The sequence below is a fragment of the Panthera pardus genome, unplaced genomic scaffold (assembly GCF_024362965.1).
Source record: "Panthera pardus isolate Hobbes unplaced genomic scaffold, ASM2436296v1 HiC_scaffold_2, whole genome shotgun sequence".
NCBI classification, from domain to species: domain Eukaryota; kingdom Metazoa; phylum Chordata; class Mammalia; order Carnivora; family Felidae; genus Panthera; species Panthera pardus.
In genome coordinates, this window is record NW_026526765.1 from 45,588,661 (window position 1) to 45,612,403 (window position 23,743).

At 39.2% G+C, this 23,743-nt stretch overlaps 1 protein-coding gene and 1 pseudogene across 2 annotated transcripts in view; both read left to right on the forward strand.

Moving 5' to 3' along the window:
- Window positions 1–23,743, forward strand: part of GRIA1 (glutamate ionotropic receptor AMPA type subunit 1) — a 305,276-nt gene that overhangs the window by 105,431 nt on the left and 176,102 nt on the right. The window lies entirely within an intron of this gene.
- Window positions 21,549–22,299, forward strand: LOC109275802 (adenosine deaminase-like protein; annotated as a pseudogene).

Consider the following 23,743-nt stretch of genomic DNA (forward strand, 5'->3'; position numbering starts at 1 on the left):
CACATTCTCCAGCACATTGGCTCTCCTTTTCTACATATTTCATTCTCTGTTTGCCCTCTCATTTCGGTGGATTGAATCCTCCAGTAGCTTCCCGAGAAAGAATACAAGGAGGTAAATTTTTAGATCTTGTGTATCTGAAAGGGTTCTTATTCCACCTTCAAACTTCATTGATTGGGGGTGAGATTCAAGCTGGGAAATAATTTTCATTCAAAATTTTTCAGGTGGTGTTCCATCATGTTCTGTTTTCCACTGTGGCTGAAGAAAGGCCAGTGCCATTCTGAGTGCTTCTTCTTTGTATGTGATTTGCTCCCCTTCTCCCATTCCAGAAGCTGTTATGATCTTTTCTTTGTCTCTAAAGCTCTAGTAGTTTAAAATGATGGGCTATGGTATGAAGCTTTTTTATTCATGGTCATTCAAGATGCTGGGCACTTGGTCAGCTTTTTCCGTTTGAAAACTCAAATCCTTCAGTTTTATATTTTCAAGGTAATTTAGTTGATAATATTCTTCCCTTCATTTTCTCTTTGCTTTCTTGCTTTTGTTTCCTAGTGGCTGTATGTTGGACTTCCAAGAGTTTATTTGTTTGACTTGAAGCTATTCACTGGGTGATGCCTTCAACTTTATATTTTAGCATTTTTATTAATTAATCTATTATATTAACTTCCAAGAGCTCTTTCTTATACATTTGTCATTCCTTTATTGCAGCATCCAATTCATGCTTCTTATCTCTTTAATAAGAGCATAGTTTTTAAAGTGTTATTTTGGCCCCTGGATTGTGCCTGTTCCCTGTAATCTATTTTGTTCTGTTTGCTAATTTTAGTTTCTACCCCTGCCGCATATGTAGAGCCTTTGACGATCTGATTTTTTAAGTCCCAAAAAGTCAATAAGATGCTCTACATGCAAGGAGGAAGATGGCCAGTTGGTGGCCTTCACCCTCAGTTATACCTAGTGACCACAGTCTGGAGCCTCTCCAGACTGTCTTCTTCACTGTCAGCCTCCAGGTCTCTGCTTGGTGGAAAAGGAGGGCATCATCTGGCCATCTGGCTGGGAGAGAGGTTCTGGGGCCTTCTACCCATTTTCCATATTCTAGTCCTCAGAGTATAGAGTGCTTCAAATTTCTAGACCTTTCTGGTGATCTGAGGTATGACTGGCTTGCTTCTTATTGACTCTATCCACATCCTCTACAGAGAGGTAACCTGCTTTCTTTAACTTGCTAAGTCAGTTGCCCTTTATTCAATCACTGTCCATCTTCTAAATGTCTTACTTCCTTTGTCTACTCTTGCCTTTTCTCAGTTTCCCTTTGTTCTGTTGGTTCATACCTATTTTATTCCTTTGCTGTGATCTTTGTGAGGTTGGGGAGAGACGGAAAAGACAAGCATGTATTTTCAATCTGATGTGCGTAGATGTGCACATAGAGCATATGCTAAATCAACATTTTATTGCAATTTTAGATTTACAGAAAGTTCTTAGAGATAGTTCAGAGTTCCCATGTACCCCATATCTAGTTTTTTTTTTCCTTCTGTAATTAAATCTTGCAGTAATATGGCACATTTGTCAAAACGAATCAACCAATAATGGTATATTATTATTAGCTAACACTAAATATTTGGTTGGCTAATCCTTTGGAAAGATGGGTATGTCCAGCCCACATTTAGGAGTAGAGCATTATGCTCTATTTCTTTAAAGGCAGAGAAGCTACATAAACTATTTTGAATTTTGCCTAGGAGATTTGAATATTCTTCCCCATTTATTTACCCATTTAATCATTCATTGATATCAATATGGTTTTATGGATATTTATTTTATACTTTGGGTTATAATCCAATACTACCTCATTGATTTTGTTGCTCAAATTGAGAAATGCTTTGTAATTTTAAACCTGTATTTAAAAGTGAGATATGATTTAGAGAATATAATTATATTCTTGAGATCCTTACCATATAACAAAATGCTAGGCACATTTGATTTAAACAGTAAATACTATTTGGTTAACTTATCGATTAATTTTAAATATGTATTAAATCATTTCCAAATGTCTAGTGTCATGTTCCATGATGGGTTACAGATGCATAAGGCTGCCTCAGGACCTATAATCTTATTAGGAAAATAAACATATACAAAACAATGAGAAAATAGGTCAACACTTTACATAGTACCAAGCTTGTGTCATTTTCACAGTTTGAGAGTGACAGATCTCAGAGACTGAGTGATCAGTTTGGATGTATCAATCATGATGTCCCAGAAGAGACTGAAAACAATTTAGACAGAAGGAAAGGGGAGGTGGGGAGTCTTTTAAGCACACAGAATATAACAAGTTTGAATCTATTCAATTTGAACATGTTCACAAATTGTCAAATTAAAAGCATTCTAAAATCATCTTTCCTTTAAGAAGAATATCCCATAGCCTCTTTATTTTTGTTTTTCTCTTTCTGTCCAAAATGTGCATGACAGAATCCAGCAAACAATAATCCTCTATTTTTCCATTGCGGTTTTGAGCTGCCAAAACCCCTTCACACATTGGCTCATGGATCCCCACAGTTGCCACTGTGAGAGAGGCAATTACAAAAGATATTACCTATAGCTCCATTTTGCACATGGGCAAAGGAAGACCTCTGATTTGCAGTATGTTATGCAAGTTGCAAATGGGAGAGGTGGGTCTAGAACCCAGGACTCCTGACTCCAAATCCAGCGTTTCTGTTCATTATTCTGGGTGTTTCTGTTTGGGAAACCTTGGATGGAATGGGAGATAGGAGAGATAGAGACCCTGAAAACATGGCTTGTGGCTTTTTAGGTCTTTTGTGCCCTTGCTTTCCCTTCTCAAGTAAAATTTGATGTGACAGCCTCAGAGACCAAGAGAGGCTACCAAGGCTTTGTCTTCCTTTCTTCCCAGGAAAAGAGCATTCCGCGTCACTGTTCTTTGCCAGTTTAACAGGGTGTTTAATACAAACCACACATGACTTCCAAATCTGGTCCTATTCAGGGAAGCCAGCAATGGTACTACTTAGCTATCACTTAGGCCGGTGGAGGCTAGAAGTGGACACAGATCTCTCCTTACCTGACACAGTGAACATTCTGAGCCTGCCTGGCCCCATGGCCTCCCCAGGCATTCTGCACACTTGGCTCTCTGCTAGGAAGGGAGCAGAGAGAGCAAGCAAACACCAGCAGGAACGCTTCTTTAAGGTCCTTTGAAGGGTTCACTCAGCGGGAGAGTGATGGTTTTGAAATTTTCAGCTCAGCAGAGCCTTAAGCCCTGTTTTAAAGGGAAGCTTTGGTCAATAGAAATTTGGTCCTTAGAACTCACTTTCCCTCTTTTCCTTTGTATGTTTTAACACTTAGTACGTTTGGGGACTACCTGACTATGAATTCGTTATTGAGACTTTCAAGAGTCAGGATCTCTGGAGGTCTGTGTCATGGATCCTGCACCCCCTTTTGCTGTTTTTGAGAGTCTGTTCTCCCCAGGATGGTTGCCTGTGGGGGGTCACCAAATCTTTTTCAAGAACTCAGACTGTAGTCAAAGTGCCAGGGGTCTGTATTTTGGTCCCTCCATTTCACAGGCATGTGGCTTCAGACAAGTCACTTAAAGTCTCTAAGTCTCACGTTCTCCATCTGAAAAAAGCAGTAATAGGAGTTCTTGCTGCAGAGGATCACTGTGAGTATTCAGGGAGCTAATACATGGTGCCTTCCACATAGAAATATTCTTTAAATGTTAACACTATTACTAGCTATTATTGAGCAAATTTCATTACTTCTAAGTGCCAGACAAAATATCAAAATGGATTAAAGACCACTCCTGCCTTCATGCCATCATCTAGAAGAAGCTCTTGAGACGGGCATGTAGACAATCAACCACAAATAATACATATGCAACCAAAAATGCTAAGGCTTGGTGCAGAGGTATAGTCAAGAAACGTGGGGGAGGATCCAGGGGTAAAATAGCACAGGCTATTGGGGCTGATACCTTTCACTGAATTTGGGTAGTATCAGAGAGGAGATAACTGAGGTTCAAATTGTGGGTCATGTCTAGTGCGTCTTAGAGGAAAGAAATAATAAATAAGCAAGAAAACAGCAGGGATCTAAAGAGAGAATAACATCCATTTGTAGGAACATAGGTGCAAAAGTTTGATAGACAAGACTGAAAACGGTTAATGTTCAGAATAGGGAGAACTTTGAATGCCAAGCTACAGAACTGAGGGCATTGCTGAGGTTCTAAGGCAGTCTAGAGGAGAATAGATTTTTATTGGTATTTATCAGCCTCCCTTAAGTGCATTTGGATTTGCATTTCCTTCTCAAGATTTCTTCCCCCCTTCCCTTCTTTCAGTAAATATCTATTACACTCCTGAGTTCATGATGTGGTCCACCGAAGAGCATGCAGAGGTGCCTATCTGTCCTATGGTACTTTAACAAAATTAAGTGAAGGTCAAACCATGGTGACTGGCATTAAATAGTATAGGTTTAATCAGGGTTCACCAATGTGGGGCTACCGACTTTATATAATTTCCTTCCTTCAGCCAAAAGCTGACCTAAAGTCCATTGCTAATTCTAGTTTAATACTTTTTATCACCTCAACTAGATTATTCTCTCCAGAAAAATTTATTGAGCCTCTACTAGACTAGATTCTTTAGAAAGCATGAAAGAAGTGTAGGTCACAATACTTATCCTAAAATACTGTAATCTTGTAGGTGGATAATACTCATGAAATTGTTTGAGAATGGTACAAGCCTGCCAGTGAGTTTGCCTCCAATTCAGATATCTAAATTGATTGGTTATATGATATGGAGATAGATTTTGGGTGGTCAGAAAGGGTCAAGATCATAAGTAAAGGTCAAGAGAAAGTACAACTTTAAAGTAAGTGAAAGGAGAGGAGAAATAGCTATGGTCAGAGTCCTGGGAAATGTGGAGTCCCAGGGGAAAATGAGGAAAATTATCAATTTGACCAAAGAGTGTGCAGGGAGATGAAGTTGGCTAGATTAGGTAGGCAGAGGTACTGAGTGCCTTGGATGCCCAACAGGACTGGTCACAGGTGGTTTATAGTGTAAGCCATCTCCTCCCATTTGGTAATGGAAATCTGGAGATTGTAGAGAATGGCTTTCAAATAGGAGGAAAACAGAGACGTTTTCGAATCCAGAATTTCATTAGGAAAGAATGTCATGTGTCTACCAGGTTTTTCACCATGTTCCTCAAAGGAGGCATAGAGAATTTCAGACCATTTCCCCAAGGGGAATGAATTCATAGAAAATGATGGTCTCAGATTTTGGACTGAAAAATGAACATCCTGATGGGACCAAAGATAAGTACCTGTCTGTCCCTTATCTGGCTAGGGGCTGGAGGGAAACCAGGAAAGAAAGCAGATAGATGTCTGCCACCTTGAAACCTTGCTGCTAAAACTTTATTTCAGAGTTTCCCTATGTCTGGCAGCCTATGAATTTGGGTTAAGGTGAACTTTGCACAGATTGCCAACCTGATCTTCCAGACCTGGAAGGTGACGCCTTCTGTTTATTTCAAATGTAACAATAGCCTTGACTGTCAGAGTTGCATCAAAACCTTTAATCCCACCTGGAACATCCTCATCTTGGTCTTCAGGGACATTCTTGTGTCACAAGGAAAGTACAAGTCTAATCTGATCAAATACTTGAGGGTAAAGCTGATTCCCCTTGAGGTAGTGAGTTCTCCATTACTGGAAGTTTTCAAGCAGAGGACCATTTGGCAGGGAGTTTGTCACAAGAGAATTTATCAGTGGTGTTTAGAATGATGATAATAGCTAATGCTGAGCATGACCTGGGTGCAAGGCTCTGTATTTAACACTTTACATGCTTTCCTTACTATATCTGTATGAGGTAAGGGTTGCTGTTATCCATATTTTATTTACTTATTTTTGAGAGAGAGAGAGATAGAGAAGAGAGAGAACATGAGTGGGGAAGGGCAGAGAGAAAGAAGGAAAGAGAGAATCCCAAGCAGCCTCTGAACTGTGGAATCCCACAAACTGAGATCATGACCTGAGCCAAAACCAAGAGTTGGACACTCAACCGACTGAGCCACCCAGGTGTCCTGATCCACATTTTATGAACAAGAAACCAGAAGCCCAATGAGTTTAGAATCTTTCTACCCACAGAGTTTGGAATCTTGCCAAAGATTCTATAGCTAATAAGTCGTGGAGTTAAGATTTGAACCAAGCCTGTCCATACTCTTATTTAACTTTTTATTTTCAGAAAAGTGCACTGAAGTCCACGCTTTTCACAGTGATACTATACTAAAATGACTTTTATATATCTTCTAGGCTGGCTATTTCATAATTTCACTGCTAAAGATGAAGCCTCTTTGGTTCCTGACCTTTCACTGTGACATGAAGGACTTGGGATTAAGTTGCATTTACTTGTGTATATGTTTTTTGTTATCATGGTATGTGTCTAAGACAAAGATGAAAATCAAATCAGAGTTTTTTTTTTTAAAAATGAGAGGACAGCAGAAAACATTTCTTCAAACGTTTCTCCAACCCCAGAGAGCTAGGGCTTCAACAAAAGAACTTATAAGTAAAAGAGTACACAGCCAAGGGGTCCAACAGCAAATCCTAGGACTCTGGAATGCCAGGTGGGAGAGCTGGTTTGCCACTCAGCTCAAACCCTTGTTCACAGGAGAGTCACAGGCAAGTCCCTGAGATGACTGTAATTTTTCAGGTTGGAAGAAACCTTAGAGCACCCTCCTCCAGACTGTTTTAAATTATGCTCTACAGGAACAAAGAACTCACAGTTTACTCTTCAAATATTCATTGTGAACCTACTGTGTACAGGAGCTGCCTCTGGAATGCTCTGGGGGAAGGAGGAACAAAGAGACAAATTTGCCCTCTCCTCCCCTCTATCTGACCATGCCCTCCATTATCATCTGCTTTGTATTGGGATTGCAGTCAAGATTTATTTTAAAGAAAAGACTACAAAGCCTAAATTCCTTTTAAACAACGTCTGTTCTAACATTCCCACTTGACAGACAGAAAAACCATCATCGCTAGTAAGTGGTCATGTGTGGAGTAAGACTTTTCCCACTTTCAGTGTATTTCATACTGCCCTGGACTTCAATTCCCATTATCAATGGAGCAGTGGAACCAGATTCTCTCTAGTGGTATTTTCCAAGGCAAGTGTTTTAATTTTCTGAATTTCTTGAACATTCACTATTTGGCCAGTATTTTCTTTGGTCACATAGCAGTCATGGCTTTTCAGTCCTTGATGGCTATAATTCCTTTTCTTTCTGTCTCTCTGTGTTCTTTGTGTTCAGGCTGGGGAGCCATATTGGATATCGGTCTGGGCTTTGTTTAATCATACTGAGCTTATGCCATGGGTCTCAGGGAAACTGGGAGGATCAATAGATTATCACAATTACCTGTCTTTATGGAGTGTTCAAAGTAATGAGGGCCTAAGAAGCTGGAGCCCATTTTCATATTGAATATGTAAATACCTACAGATCTGCTTTACAAGTTCTAGGACGTCCTGGAAGGGTGTCCATATATCTTACATCAGGACTGTTGGCCTTGAAAGCATGGTGTGATGGTTAGCAACCGACAGGCCTACCTAACCAAGAATCCAGTATATGCCATTTGCCACTGGCTAGCTGTGTTCTTGAGCCTCAACTTTCCAATCTGTAAGAGAGATCCAATAATTCTTGAGTCATAGGAACATTTAACTGGTATGCAGAGAGTTTAGTACAGAGTTAGATATATAGTAAGCTCTCGATAAACAGTAATGCTATTAATATATTTTTTGTCATGGTTTATAATCTCCAGGAAGCCTCAGAATGAGTCCTTTTTCAGGGAGTTGCTAACAGTGTGAGAGAGAGAAAGGGAGAGAGAGAGAACAAAAGAAAAGGGTTTGAGAAATAGAATTTGATGTGTTACTTTGGCATAGTTTTAGTTCTCTATGTGCAAATTAAGTTGGTGGCCTTGAACTTTCTCAAGCTGTTACACTCGAATAAAATCAAGCTCAGTGTTCATGACTTCCTAATCAAACAGAGGAGAGTTACCTTCAGAAGTTACAAAATGGCAGCTCACAGATGAAATGTGTGGGCCCCACAAAGGTTTCTAAATTTTTATGTATTTACGTATTTATGTATTTATTAAAGTTTATTTATTTTGAAAGAGAGAGAGCATGCATGCGAGAGGGGGAGGGGCAGAGAGAGAGAGAGAATTCCAGGCAGGCCCCGTGCTATCAGTGCAGAGCCCAATGGAGGGCTTGATCTGTGAATTGTGAGATCTTAACCTGAGCCAAAATCAAGAGTTGGCCACTTAACCGAGGTTTCTAAATTTTTAAAAATTAGTTGCTAGCTTTTTAAAATCCAGGTATTTCAGGGGCACCTGGGTGGCTCAGTGGATTAAGCACAGTCGGACTCTTGATTTTGACTCAGGTCATGATCTCATGGTTTGTGGAATAGAGCCCCACGTGGGGCTCTGCACTGACAGCATGGAACCTGCTTGAGATTCTCTCTCTTCCTCTCTCTCTCTTTGCCCCTCCCTTGGTTGTGCAAACACATTCTCTCCTTCTCTGTCTCTCAAAATAAATAAACATTAAAAATAAATAAAATCTAGGTATTTCATTTGAAAATCTAGGTTTCTGGCTTCTCTCTCATTTTTTATTTTCTTAAATTATGAAGTCTAACATACATACTCAAAGCAAAATTATATAGCTCAGTTACCACAAATTAACTCCAAGTAGCCACCACCCAGGTCAAGAAATTTAATGTTGCCAGCCCCCGGGGAGCTTTCTCTCACCCCTTTTCAACACTATATATAGTCCCACCAAAGAGATTCTCTATTGACTCATCACCTCTTTGTTTTCCTTTATAGATTTTCCACCTAAGCACACATTCCTAAATGTCACAGTTTAATTTTGCCTACTCTCTGAAATTTATATAAAGGGAATCATTAAGTATGATGTTGTGTGTGTGTATCTGTTTTCCTTTGCTCAGTATTACACTTATGGGATTCATCCATGATATTGCATATGGGTATATTTTACTCATTTTCATTTCTGTATAGGATTCTATTGTATGAATGTGTCACAATTCATCCATAATTCTACTGTTGATGGACATGTGGGCTCTTTACACTTTTGAATAATGACTCTATAAATACTCTTGTATATGTCTCTTGGTGCACATGTGCACGTATTTCTGTTGGATGTAAACCTAGCAATGATATGAGAATGTTCTGTTTCGATAGATACTGCCAAATAGTTTCCAAAGTGGCTGTACCAATTTACACTCCCACCATCAGTATGTGACGGTTCTCAATGCTCCAAATTCTCTCAAATGCTTGGGATTGTCAATTATTTTAATTTTAGCTCTTGTGGTGGGGGTGTAGTGATAACTCATTGTGATTTTAATTTGTTTTTCTCCCGATTGTTTGTGAGGTTTAGCTTCATTTCATATGTTTATTGAAGTGTTGATATGCTTTTGAAAGTAGTAACAGTTCATGCCTTTTGCCCACTTTCCTATTGGGTCATCTGTGCTTTTCTTATTGATTTATAGATGTTCTAGATGTGAACTCTTGGTCAAGTGTGTCTCTTGTAAATATCTTCCTTTATTTAGCTTATATTTTCAGTCTCTTAACAGTATCTCCTGATGTGAAGAACAGAAATTGTTCATTTTAACGCAGTCCAATATACCAGTTTTTTTTTTCTTTTATGGATAGTTTTAAATTCTGTTTAAGAAGACTTTTCTTACCCTGAGGTCATGGAGATATTCTCCTGTATTACCTTCTGGTGGCTTTATGTTTTCCCATTCACATTAACAATCCATCTGGAATTGATTTTTGCATATGGTGTGATATAGGGATCTAGAATCAATTTTTCCATATAGATATCCAACTGATGGCCTCATTTATTGAAAAGTTCATCCTTTCTCCACTGAGCTTAAATGGCATCTTTGTCATAAATCACGTGACCAAGTACATGTAGTTCTGTTTCTGGTCTTTCTTTTCTATGCCATTGCTCTGTTTATGTATCTTAGGTCTTATATTTAACCTATCTTGATAGAAGGGATAGCAAGTCTTTCCACCTTTTCTTCTTCAAAATTGTTTTGGATCTGTTGTTAGACCTTTACATTTTTATGTAAATTTTAAAATCAACATGCTAAATTATGAAAAAAATATCTATAGGGGTGACATTTAATTGGGTTGGCATTTACCTTACATATCAGTTTGGGAGAAGTGATGAATTTTTTAAAAATTTTTTTTTTAACGTTTATTTATTTTTGAGACAGAGAGAGACAGCATAAACGGGGGAGGGTCAGAGAGAGGGAGACACAGAATCTGAAACAGGCTCCAGGCTCTGAGCTGTCAGCACAGAGCCCGACTCGGGGCTTAAACTCATGGACCGCGAGATCATGACCTGAGCCGAAGTCGGCCGCTTAACTGACTGAGCCACCCAGGCGCCCCAAGAAGTGATGAATTTAAATATCAAGTCTGTCAATCCAGTAACTTAATATATTGCTCCATTTATTTAGATCTTATATTTCTTTCAGTAATGCTTTGTAGTTTTCAGTATAGAAACCTTGCACATCTTTTGATAGATTTATTTTCTAAGTATTTAATTTTTTTGATGTTATAAACAGTATCTTTAGCAATACTATGATTAGAGGCACCTGGGTGGCTCAGTCAGTTAAGTGTCCAACTCTTGGTTTTGGCTCAGGTCATGATCTCATGGTTTGTGAGTTTGAGCCCCACATCGGGCTCCATGCTGACACGGTAGAGTCTGCTTGATGTTCTCTCTCTCCCTCTCTGTGTCTCTCTCTCTCTCTCTCTCAAAATAAATAAGCTTTTTTAAAAAATGCTATAATTATTTGTTGCTGGCATATTGAAATAGAATGATATTTTATATTGATTTCATGTCCAGTGACCTTCCTCTGTTCATTGAGCAATTCTAATATTTTCCTGTACTGTTTTTTTTGGTTTTCTATGAATATAGTCCTGCCAGCTGTGAATAGTGACAGAATTATTTTTTCCTTGCCACGTTGGTCATGATATCTCTTATAACCTGTTTACTAATATTTTCTTTAAGAATTTTTACCTGGATTTGCAACAACATGAATGGAGCTAGAGAGTATTATGCTAAGCAAAATAAGTCAGTCAGAAAAACAAATACCATATGATTTCACTCGTCTGTGGAATTTAAGAAACAAAACAAACAAGCAATGGGGAAAAAAAAAGAGAGAGAGGCAAACCAGGAAACAGACTCTTAATTATAGAGAACAAACTGATGGTTACCAGAGGGGAGGTAGGCAGGGGGATGGGTGAAATAGGTGATGGGAATTATTTCTCATGATGAGCACAAAATAATGTATAGAATTGTTGAATCACTATGTTGTACACCTGAAACTAATATCACACTGTATGTTAACTAACTAGAATTTAAATAAAAGTAAAAGAAATATTTTTCATCTTGATTATGAAATGAAGTACCTGTAATTTTCTTTTCATATCATGTCCATGTTCGATACAATATCAAAGTTAGACTAACCTCAGTAGAGTAGGGAGTGCTTCCTTTTCCTATTTCTGAAAGCATTTGTGTCAGGTGGGTGTTAATTATTCTTTAAGTGTTCTATAGAACTCTGAAGAGAGGTAAGCTGGGCCCAGAGTTTTCTTTGTGTAAAGCTTTCAATGTCTTTCATAGCTATGGCCCTAGTCAATTATGTTACTCTTCTTGTGTCAATTTTGGTAATTTATACTATGTTAGGAATTTGTCCATTTCATCTGTATTTTCAAATATATTGTCATAAATTTGCTCATAATATCCTCTTTTTCATGTCTGTAGGACTTGTAGTGATGTTACTTTTTATATTACTGACATAACTTGCTCGCTCTTGTACTTTCTCTAAGATTCTTTCCAGGGTTGGTTTTGACTTTGTTTTACTTTGTTTCCTTCTCTCTTGCCTTTAGTTTACAGGGTCTTTTTTTTCCCCTAACTTCTTGAAATGGTTGTGTAACTACTGAGTATTCTTTATAGCTTTTCTTATTTTCTAACATATGCATATTTAAAACCATAGATTCCCCTCTAACGGTAGGTTTTGCTGTGTAATTCATTTCTTGCCTTCTTTCACATTTACTAATTTTTACATTTTTTTCACTTTTTACTCCTCTATTAATTTGGAAATTAGACATCCTTTAAATATTTTTGTGGTTACATTAGACCTTTAAACATTCATTCTTTACTTATCAAATGTTATTGTGTATTGGCATTTATATACTCTTCCCAGAGAGTGCAAAGACTTTGAACATTGTAGCTTTCTTTATTTTCTTGCCAATGTACATGCCATTATTGCTACATATTTTTTGTGTTTTTAAACTCAACAATATCTTATTGTTGCTATTTTATTCAGTTTGTATTTATACTTCTCCATATGTTTATAATTTTTACTTTTTATTCTATTCTGTATCTCTGTTTCCATCTAGAATAATTTTCCTTACCCATGAATACTATCCTTTAATATTTCCACTACTGTGAGTCTGTTAAGAAATATTTTTTCTTTTATTTGTAGAAAAAAATGTCTTTTTTTTCACATTCTCTCTTGAAAAACATCAGTGTTAGATATAGTCTATATTTGTAGTTATTTTCTCTCAGCATTTTAAAGATATAATTCAGTTGTTTCTTACAAAGAGTTGCATTGTTGACCGTTTTGCAGCAATCTGTCTCCTATTACTCTTTCAACTATGGATGCTTTTTCTTTTTTTTTTTTTAACTTTTTTTAGTGTTTATTTTTTGAGAGACAGAGACAGAGCACGAGTGGGGGAGGAACAGAGAGGAAGGAGACACAGAATCTGAAGCAGGCTCCAGGCTTTGAGCTGTCAGCACAGAGTCCGATGGGGGGCTCAAATTCACAAACAGTACCTTCATGACCTAACCCAAGTCGAAAGCTTAACTGACTGAGCACCCAAGTGTCCCTCAACTATTGATGCTTTTAAGAGTTTCTCTCTGTCTTTGGTTATCAAGAATTTGACTGAGTTGTACTTAAGTGTAATTTATTTTAATTAACATTATTTGGGTACATTGGACTTTTTGATATTATGTCTTAATGTCTTTTATCATGTTTGGAAAACTCTTGCCAATGACTCTTAGAATTACTTCTATATACTTCCTTTCTTCCTTTTTCTCCTGATGACATTCTAGTTATTTATATGTTAGGGTTTGTCACTCCATCCACTATATCTCCCGCATTATTTTCTGTATTTTCCATGCTCTTCTCTTTCTTTGCACTTTAATACTATTCATTTCCTTTGATCTATTTTGAAGTTGACAAATTCTCTTTTAAGCTGCAGCCAATCTGCCATTATGCCTATTAAATTCTTGATGTCAGTCTCTGTCCTTTTCAAGTTTTGAATTTCCTTTTGATTATTTTACATTTTTTAGGAGTCTGATGAAATTATCAATCTTGTATTTTATCTCCAAGAAGATAGTAAGCATAGCTGATTATAAAATATATGTCTGATTAATATGTTGAGCCCCTATGGATTTGTCCCTATTGTCTCTTTTCTATTCATTTTTATCTATGTTATTTTATCTTCTGGTGTAACTGGTTATTTTTTATTATGTGCTAGACATCGTATTTGAGAATTTTTCTGTAGAAACAATTTGAGGCCCAGGGTAATGTTATCTTTCTATCTAATAGATACATATTTTCCTGTTGTACTAGCAATCCATTATCATTTTAATCCTGCTTCAGAGACTGAGATGATTTGAAGCTACACTGCAGTCCCTACAAGCACATGTCTATTTCCAGTTCATTTTTACTCCTTGGCTCTTCTAGGTACTAAAATAAAGTGACTGTTTATCAGCCTTTTTTTATTGCCATTGTTTTTTGGTCCTGAACTCTAAACTCCAGCTTCTTATTTTTGTCTCTTCTTAGTTTAGCTGCTTCCTCTAGAATTGGTAAATGTCTCCAGGGAAAAAGTAGTTCCAAACACAAGACTTACCTCCCTGGCTTTCCTCCAGCCCTACATCCTGACTCTGTAATTCTTCACTCTCTTGTTAACTCATCCATATATTCAAGAAGATTTTTAAGTATTTTGTCTAGCTGCTCTAGTTGTCCTCCCTGGAAGTATTGGTCCAAATTATATAGTATCTCATTGACACAAATGGAGATCCTGTGCCTTCTCTTGAAAAATTAACAGATGTATCTACAATAGGCTGGAGATGAGCCATGGTTTCCCTCCTTTATATGAGTCATGCATTCTCCTACTCACCATAGTGTCCAGTGGGTAATTTATATTAGTCTAGTCACTGTTGGCATTTGGGATTGAGACTCTTTCCCTAAATCCTTTCTAAAGCAAAGTAGAAGATATTTTGAGTATCTTCTTAAAGAGTCTCAGTCTTAAAGAGTCTCAGTAAGGTACTACTTGACCTTCCCGGGCTTATTTCTTTTGCATATGGAATTATACAGTTGGTAAATTAAGTTAGGGTTTAAAAAAATTGGGGTGGGGGGAGGGAAGAGCTCCTAAAGGTTTTCTTTTTTCCTGCACATGAGCATGGAGGGGCAGAGAGAGAGAGAGAGAGAGAGAGAGAGAGAGAGAGAATCTCAAGCGGGTTCCACATGCAGGGATCAATCCAACAACCATGAAATTGTGACCTGAGCTGAAATCAAGAGTTGGACACTTAACCAACTGAGCCACCCAGGCACCTCTGTAGGGTTGTTATCATTCTGCTCTCCATGTGCCTGGAATATCTGGAATGCCTAATGGGCCTAGAGCTACCCTGAGAGGACAGACTGCAAGATTGCACTGAGAGCTGGTATCTAGCCTCAGTCATGATGTGAGACCAGGAGAGTATTGAATGGAGGACTGAAGACAGGATGAATTAGAAACAGATGGTGTATATCTCCCATTGGGTATGGGGTCCACTTCCAGAGAAGCTGCCAGTATAAGGAGTGTTAATGTCCTCTAGGGTGCCAAGTGGGGTGAAAATAAAACCACAAAAGATGAGGTAGAAGATTCAATTCTCCCTGTCAGTGATCAGAAAATCTATCTGCTCAAGGACTAGAGGGTTTAGAATAGGTCTTGTCAAAGTTTCACTGGCATGGGAGAAAAGCCTACAAAGACTTCCAGGTTCCCTGTGGAAGGTAGAAATATGTGGTCTTATTTTAAAAAATGAACTCCTGTCCTTTGCTCAGTCTAATTCAGGGAAAATTTTCTGAGTATGGCTATTCTATGCAAAATAATCTCTGCCTTCAGGGAAAAGGTGCTTTCTCTAATTGTGGTAGAGTGTAGTCTCCAGAGCTGGGCTCCCTGGATCCTAATCCCAATTCTATATAATAGTAAGTTGTGACCTTGGGCAAGTTATTACAATTCTCAGAGTTGTAATTTCCCCATCTATAAAATAGAAGTAATAGTGACATTCTCCTCAAAGTGCTATTGTAAGGACTTTAAAAAGTAATGCATAAAAAAATACCTAGAATAGTGACTGGTACATAGAAGAATGCAAATAAAAGCTGCACGCCAGTCAGAGTGGCCAAAATGAACAAATCAGGAGACTATAGACGCTGGCGAGGATGTGGAGAAATGGGAACCCTCTTGCACTGTTGGTGGGAACGCAAACTGGTGCAGCCGCTCTGGAAAACAGTGTGGAGGTTCCTCAAAAAATTAAAAATAGATCTACCCTATGACCCAGCAATAGCACTGCTAGGAATTTACCCAAGGGATACAGGAGTGCTGATGCATAGGGGCACTTGTACCCCAATGTTTATAGCAGCACTCTCAACAATAGCCAAATTATGGAAAGAGCCTAAATGTCCATCAGCTGATGAATGGATAAAGAAATTGTGGTTTATATACACAATGGAATACTACTTGGCAATGAGAAAGAATGAAATATGGCCTTTTGTAGCAACGTGGATGGAACTGGAGGGTATTATGCTAAGTGAAATAAGTCAGGCAGAGAAAGATAGATACCATATGTTTTCACTCTTATGTGGATCCTGAGAAACTTAACAGAAGACCATGGGGGAGGGGAAGGGAAAAAAAAAAAGTTAGAGAGGGAGGGAGCCAAACCATAAAAGACTCTTAAAAACTGAGAACAATCTGAGGGTTGATGGGGCATGGGAGGGAGTGGGGGGATGGGTGATGGGTATTGAGGAGGGCACCTGTTGGGATGAGCACTGGATGTTGTATAGAAACCAATTTGACAATAAATTTCATATTAATAACAAAAATTAAAAAAAATGCAAAAAAAAGCTGCTGTCGATAATTGTCTTATTAGTATAATTATTTAACAATATTTAACATATTAAGTCTCTCAGAGCTCTCATTTCTTATCTCTGTTCTACACCCTTTCATTTAAAGTTCTAAACAGGATAACTTCGCAAGACGTTTTCTTTCTTGGTTGGAGGCAAGGGCTCTATTGGGGATTTGGAGTGTCTCTGTCTGACCCTGCTTTGTTTGGGACTCAAAAATCTCCACTGTTCTGTGAGATTTGATTGATTGAGGTTTGGCTCTCCCAAGCAATGAGCATTCCTGTGGCTAAAAGGGCTTCCAGCTAGACATTTCTGCAACCATAATCCAATTCTCAATTTTTTTTTTTCAGTGTAAAGCAGAGGTGGAAAACTGATTACCCAGTGGTGGCTCCAGCTTACAGATGTGTGACAGTTCTCGCAGAGATTTACAATAAAAGTTTTAGGTAGCTTTTAAAAAAATCATAGGATTGCACATAAGAATCCAGATCCTTAGCTTTTTTAAAAAAGAAAAATAGGAAGATCTGGACCTGCTTTTCACTTGACAAAGTTTGGCTAAAGCTGAGTGAGCACTGGCAGGGAGAAAAGTGTTCTCTCATCTGCCCATTTGTTCATTTACGCTTCCTGCTGGGCCCTGGAGCTTACAACTGAGGGAAGCAGTGTGCTTCTCCAGAAAAGATGCCAGACCGGATCTTAAGAGCTGTGAGCCTGTAGTCATGACTGTGCTTTTAACTCATTGTGTGACCTTGGTGGAGTCACTCCCCTGCCTGAGTCTTAGTTTCTCATCTGCAAACTTGGGAGAATGATCTCGTCCGCCTCTCAGTGATTTGGGGATGAGCTAAAATGGGAGAATGTGGGTCCTTGACTATTAGTTGCAAAAAAGTAAGGAATTATTGCTATTATCTGTCATTTGCACTTCAGTAAGCATGAATGATTCCGGGACAAGTTCTGATGGACAGAAATCCTCGAATGCACAGGAGTGCTGGGAATGAACGTGGAGAGGGGACTCCATGATAAGAAAAGCACACAAAATAGACACAGCAGTGAACTTGAGGAATCTGCAGTCTTTCTGAGGGGGCTTTGGGAACAGGAGAATTTGAAGAGGGTATTAACCAGCTCCGTTTTATGGATAAGAAAATTGGGGCCCAAATGGAATGTGGACCTGTATATCAATTCTAGCTACGTGTGCCTTTGTACGTGTTCCTTAACCTCTCCGAGCCTCTGTTTCCTCATGCACAAAATGGTCTTCGACTCTATCTTACCATGCACTGTGAAGATTCAGTGGAATTATGTGCTTTCAGTACCTAAAACATATTGTAAATGTCTATTAAATGGCAGCCGCTATGATTAATTCAATCAAGCGTATGCTAATTGAACCACTGGCAAATCAGGAAGTAGTTGAGAGAATAAGACATACTACCGTGGCTGTTTCCTTACCAGAAAAGAACTTTTCCTGAACCATATGGGGCTTCTTCTACTTCTCCTTGCATTGAGGGAACGTCACCAGTATTCTTCCCAGCACTTGCTGCTAGGTTCATATGATACACAACCCTAGAGACCCGTATCAGTAAATTCTGACAGCCAGAGGTGGTATTAGCATTATAAAGTGTTTGCAGAATAGGACTAGTGTGCTTCCCCTTCATAAATCCTTAAATGATACCCCTACTCAGCCAGGAAGGAGAAATATGGGCCAAAAGAACACTTACTTCTTTTTGCTTTTCACTACCTTGCCTACTTCTTTGCACCACCACATCTGAATATTAAGGCAAGAAGTGCTCAAGTTCCTCTGGGCTCCGGAAGGTTTGAACAAATTAGCATTCTTGGAGTCAGCCCTTCTTTTTGGACTAAACTCCCTTTTCTTTTCCTCTCAGTAAAATTTCCTGTTCTGGAGAGTACTTTCTCTGCCACGCCTTTCCTAACGTAATTCTGTTTGATTTCCAGCGAGCAGCTCCTGAAAGGAGCCGCTGAACCATGCCTCGGCAGGCGTTTCAATTCCTGAACACCAGCTTTCCAGCAGAAGCTGCTCCAGATGCATCTTTATATCCAGTAATCGTGCATTTAACCAAAATGAATGACACAGCATTTTTCTTCCTCTCTGTTTCCAGCCCATTAGACTTATTTGTCACCCATGGAAAAGCTCCCCCAGTTTGGGCTCCTGCCAAATCAGTGAACGTACAAATACATGCATCAAAGACACCTACACACACACACACACACACACACACACACACACACGGATGTAATAGATACCTAGTCTGCATCTCTGCACCGAGCATTTAACATTTCATTTCTCGACTTTATGTTTCTTCTGAAGTTGTAGTCAGCTGCTTCTTTCCTTATTTCTTACCTCCCTGTCTCCCTCTTTCTTCCCTTTTCTACCACTACTTTTTTTTTCTCTACTTTTCCCAGAAACCACCTTTCTGTTGTTGTTGTTGTTGTTGTTGTTGTTGTTGTTGTTAGTCGCCACAGAATCTTATGTTGTTTAGTCTTAAAGGAGCTTGAGGTAATTTTTTTGAGTTTATTTATTTATTTAGAGAGAGGGCGGGGAGGGGCAGAGAGAGAGGAGAGAGAGAATCCCAAGCAGGCTCCATGCTCAGTGCAAAGCCTGATGTGGGGCTTGATCTCACAACCATGAGATCATAACCTGAGCCAAAACCAAGGGTTGGGTCTTAACCAATTGAGCCACCCAGATGCCCCGGGATAATTGTTTGTATAATTCTCTCACCTCAGGTTTGGGAAATCTGTGTGCCAGAAAGGAAACCATGCACCATGGGTGGTTTTCCTTTGCCCTTAGGAAAATTCTCAAACTCCACTGCGTGGCTTGGACCCTGCCTGTTGCCTCAGTGTCCTCTCTACCTCAGCCTCTACCTGTAACCACAAAGGCCCTTCAGTCCCTGTCTTAGGGCCTTTACACACGCTTTTCTCTCTTCCTGGACAGTCCTTCACACACAGCATACACCCCTTCTTCAGTACTTCACCTCCTGTCTATTCAAGTCTCAGACCACACACTATACCCTGTTCATTTCCTCCTGGTATTTATCACAATTTTTAATTATGTATTTATTTGAGAAGTCAGTTCCTAATGTCTCTTCATCTAATAGAAGCAAGATCTCTAAGGATAAACACCATGTCCTTGCCCCCACGCCCTATTTCCTCAGTGCTATATACAGCATCTGGCATTTGAGAGTAACAATAGATGTTAACAATAAGGTAATAGCATCTAACATTTATTGAGAATTACTAGTTTAAGGTATGCTGTTCTAAGGTTTTTTTTACCTGTATTTTTACATGTATTGAATACTTACAACCATCCTGTGAGGTGGATGTGATTATTATCCCCATTTTGCAGATCAGAAAACTGAGTGGTCAAGTCAGTCACCCATGATTATACGGCTGAAAAGTAGCAGAGCTAGTTTCTAACTTAGGCATTCTGACTCCAGCACCTGAGCCCTCGACCAGAACATGCTGGGCCTCTATTAAGCGCTCCATTAATATTCATCGAAAGAATAAATGAAAAAACATATCAAAATTAATTACTTGCACAACTGAGGTTACAACTTGAGTTGTTTGACTGATAATCCACCCCCCTCTCTATGCAGACAGACAGCCTCTCAGGCACCAGCAGAAGGCAGTTAAAAGAAAGAAGCAGATTAACAAACTGGTCTATTGCTGATAAGGACCGTGGTGGCGGGGGGAGCTGTGATGTGAATTGTGGAGTGAAGTGCAAATCATCATTTTCAATTCAGGCAAGACCCAGTAGCAGGTGGAAAAACACTAAATTGGTTGAAGAGTTCTTAAGATAAGGAATCAGGTTCTTCAGAAACATCAAGTGGAATTACAGTTATTATCACTAACAAGTCAGGTGATTCTTATGCTTTGGATGGTATTTTTCAAACCTGATTTCACGATATAAGTAACCATCAATTTTATGGAACTGCTGGTCAGAATTTTAGGATGAGAGCTCCAGGAATGTGCTTTGTTCATTCTTTGTATCCACAGCATGAAGGACAGAGACAGGCACATAGTAAGTGCTCAATAAATATGTTTAATGAATTAATGGAAAAATGTATACAAACAAATCTGTCAGCAGGAACTTGCTGAATACCTGCTAGTAAATCTGTGTAGTTTAAGCCACAGTGAGAAACACAAAGAAAAATAGTCAGATTCCTATTTATAGAGAGGTCATAATCTAGGTAGACCTACTAACCATTATCACGGTCAAAAAGTACCACCATCATTGGAGATTTTGTTGGTCTAGCTGCTGTGGTATGTCCCTTTATATATCATTAGGTCATTTTCATACTTGCAACAATCTTAAGTGATGGCACTACTACTAATCTCCATCCCCAGATGTAGAAACTGAGATTTGGAGATGCTAATTCCTTTCCCAAGGTCACAAAGCCAGGAACTGATGGATCTAGGATTTGAACTCACGTCTGTCTGACTCTGGAATCAACCATGCCAAATGTACTCCTCCCCTTATTTCCAGATCACCGTCTATGGGTGAGAGGCATGGTGAGACTAAAAAGTTCGCATTTGCTGCTTACCTGAGTCTGGGATATTTCCATTCTTCACCTGCCACAATCCTATTTGTTATGTAGGTCCCAGATTCACTAACACTTTCCCCTGGAAGGCTTCTCAAGCACTTAAGAACTGGGTTAGCTCTTCCCTCCTTTATGCTCTCTTTGGAACTCTTCCTGACTCCTGTTCATAATGCTTCTTACCCCACATTCTAATCACTTATGTTTCCCACATACTCATCTCTGAGTTCCTCCAGGATAGCAATCTAGCCTCCCAGGGCCTAGCACAGTGCCTGGCATGTAGTATGTCATTTAATAAAAACGTATGAATGAATGAATTTTAGGTAGATATTGCCATCATATGGGTCCAAGTAAATATACAGCAGCAGCATTCAAAGGGAGGAGTACATTCCTGGGCACTAATTGAAGCCTAAGGGCAAAGGATTCCTGAAAAGTTGGGTAGGACATGCAGGCAGCGCCACAGGGCACTATAGTAGTTGTAATAGCCCTTGGTGGATGAGTGGAGGGCCACATGTGGTACCCGAATTGGCAAAGCAGCCCGGGAACCCCTGCTGAGGATACTATTATTCGTGGTTATGCTCCCCCTGCCCCATCCTCAAGGATTTGCAAGCACAAGGGCAGGAGAGACTCAAGAGCAATGGTCCATCGTGGTGATGAAGCTGAGCCCAGAGCTACACATACAGCTAATTGTATCAAAATGGGGAAGAAAAGCAATCGGAAGGAAATTCAAACCACCACACTTACTGATTGAAATACGCTGTATTATTTAGACAAAGAACAAAAGGTTTGAGGAACTTCTTATCCTGCTAATTTGTGATGGAGGAAGAACAAGGGCCATGGAAGGCAACATTTTACTCGGAATTACCTAAAGTGGAACTTCATGCCCACTTGAATGAACTCATTGGTTCTAACACCATGAAGAAATTAATAGCCAAGAAGCCCAGGTCTTAAAATCGACGATCCTGTCATTAGAGGAATGTTTCCAGATAGTTCAAATTACTCATCAGCTTACTACTAACCATGAAGATATGCTCATGGTTACAAAAGATGTCATTAAAGAATTTTCAGAGGATGGTGTCAGGTACATGGAGCTAAGGAACACACCAAGAGAAAATGCTGCAGGCCTAGGAACACTTTCATAGAATCTGTACTGGAGGGTGTAAATTGTCCAACAAGAAAACTTAATACATTGATGGCAAGTATTTGATAGCAATAGGCAGACAAGGTTGGCCCGTTGGTAGCCAAGGAGACTGTTAAACTTGATGAAGACTTGTACCTTTCTACTAAGGTTATAGTTCTTGACCCTGCCCCCAGTGGAAACCCTACCACAGGACAAGCTAAAGACTTCCTGGAACCTCTTTTAGAAGCTAAAAAAGTATGTCTGACATTAGCATTACATTTTTCAGAGATTCTACCTCCCCCACCCTCAAAAAGCCACTCACAAGTACTCCTGTACTTGCTTCCTAAATAGAATCTGGCATTGGACTTTTCTTAACTGCTCTGAAGGAGGATCCCTGGATCTGGTGGCCTTTTGAGGCAACACTCAATGCCTTTGGGTAAAGGTTAGGACTTCAGGTCCTGCAGACAACCTTCTGTCTCTCCTTCCTGCAGCTTCCAAGTTGCCACCCATTTGTAGGGAAGAGTACTGTCTTAAAAATGTAAAAATCATTTAGAAATTGTTATAAAAAGTTGAATTGAAGGCCATGTGATTATTAAGTTTCCTATCCCTGAATGTTTGGACTGTGTGAAACTAGCCAAGTTATTTATGCTGCCTACACCAACATTTTAATCCATACTTTTGAAATGACATAAATTAGAATGTTGGGAATTCCAAATGAGGTAATACATTAGGAATTCAGCAAAGAGCTCTGTTCTTTGTACCTATTCAGATGTTTATCATGGCCACTGCTGTTTATGCTGCTACTTGTCTTCTAGTATTATCATTAGGGAAAGTTGGGAGAGTAAAGCATTTCAGACAGAAGGACACTTCTTAGTAAAAGCATAGAGATATGAAGAAATTTCCTGCCCTCGTATATAAAGACTATTCCTGGTATTCGTAAGAAAGGCTATAGAGGGGCGCCTGGGTGGCTCAGTCCGTTGAGCGTCCGACTTCGGCTCAGGTCATGATCTCACAGTTTCTGAGTTCGAGCCCCACGTCAGGCTCTGTGCTGACAGCTAGGAGCCTGGATCCTGCTTCGGATTCTGTGTCTCCCTATCTCTCTGTTCTCCCCCTGCTCACACGCTGTATCTTTCTCAAAAATAAGTAAAGATTAAAAAAAAAATTAAAAAAAAAAAAAAAAGAAAGGCTATAGATATTTAGCACATTAAGAAAGATTCCTCTGAGCCAAGCAATCAAATGCTCAGAAAATTAGAGAGCCAGTGAAGTCACACTCCATTCCTAAATTTTAAGAGATAAGTGTCCAGATGAAGAGTCCAGGGTGTGTCAGAGTCCAGTATATGCATCTTTTCCACTAAATATACAGCTGGGGTTCTGTAACATGGCTGCCATTTTGTTCTCAGGAAGTGGCTAAATCAGCCATTTGGTCCTTGGGAATATTGGCTTCTCTTCTTCTCTCTGGGGAAGAGTGCTGTGTTATTAGCCATCTCTTTTATCCGGAAGTAGGACAACAATTTTGGCTCTGTGTCTGGTCATCTAGTCTCTTCTAAGGTGTCCTCAGTGGAAATGAGAAAAGGTGGTATTTGGTCCTTGTGCTGGGATTAAGAAGACTGGATGTGCTGGTATATATGATCCCCAAATTGTTTTCCTGAGCCACCTCCTTTCAATCTGTAAGATCTTATAGAAGTCACCACCTAAAGTATACTTAAGTGTAGGTCATGCCCTCATCTCATTCCTGTAGTGGGTCTCCATGACCAATTAAAATTACTATCCTTCTCTTTATGTCTATTATTTGAGTTTACCCTTTCTTTTTGTTTTTTGTTTGTTTTGCTTTTTTTTTATTTTTTGGTTTTTGTTTTGCCTTAAGTCCTTTTGATACACTGTACATTCTTAT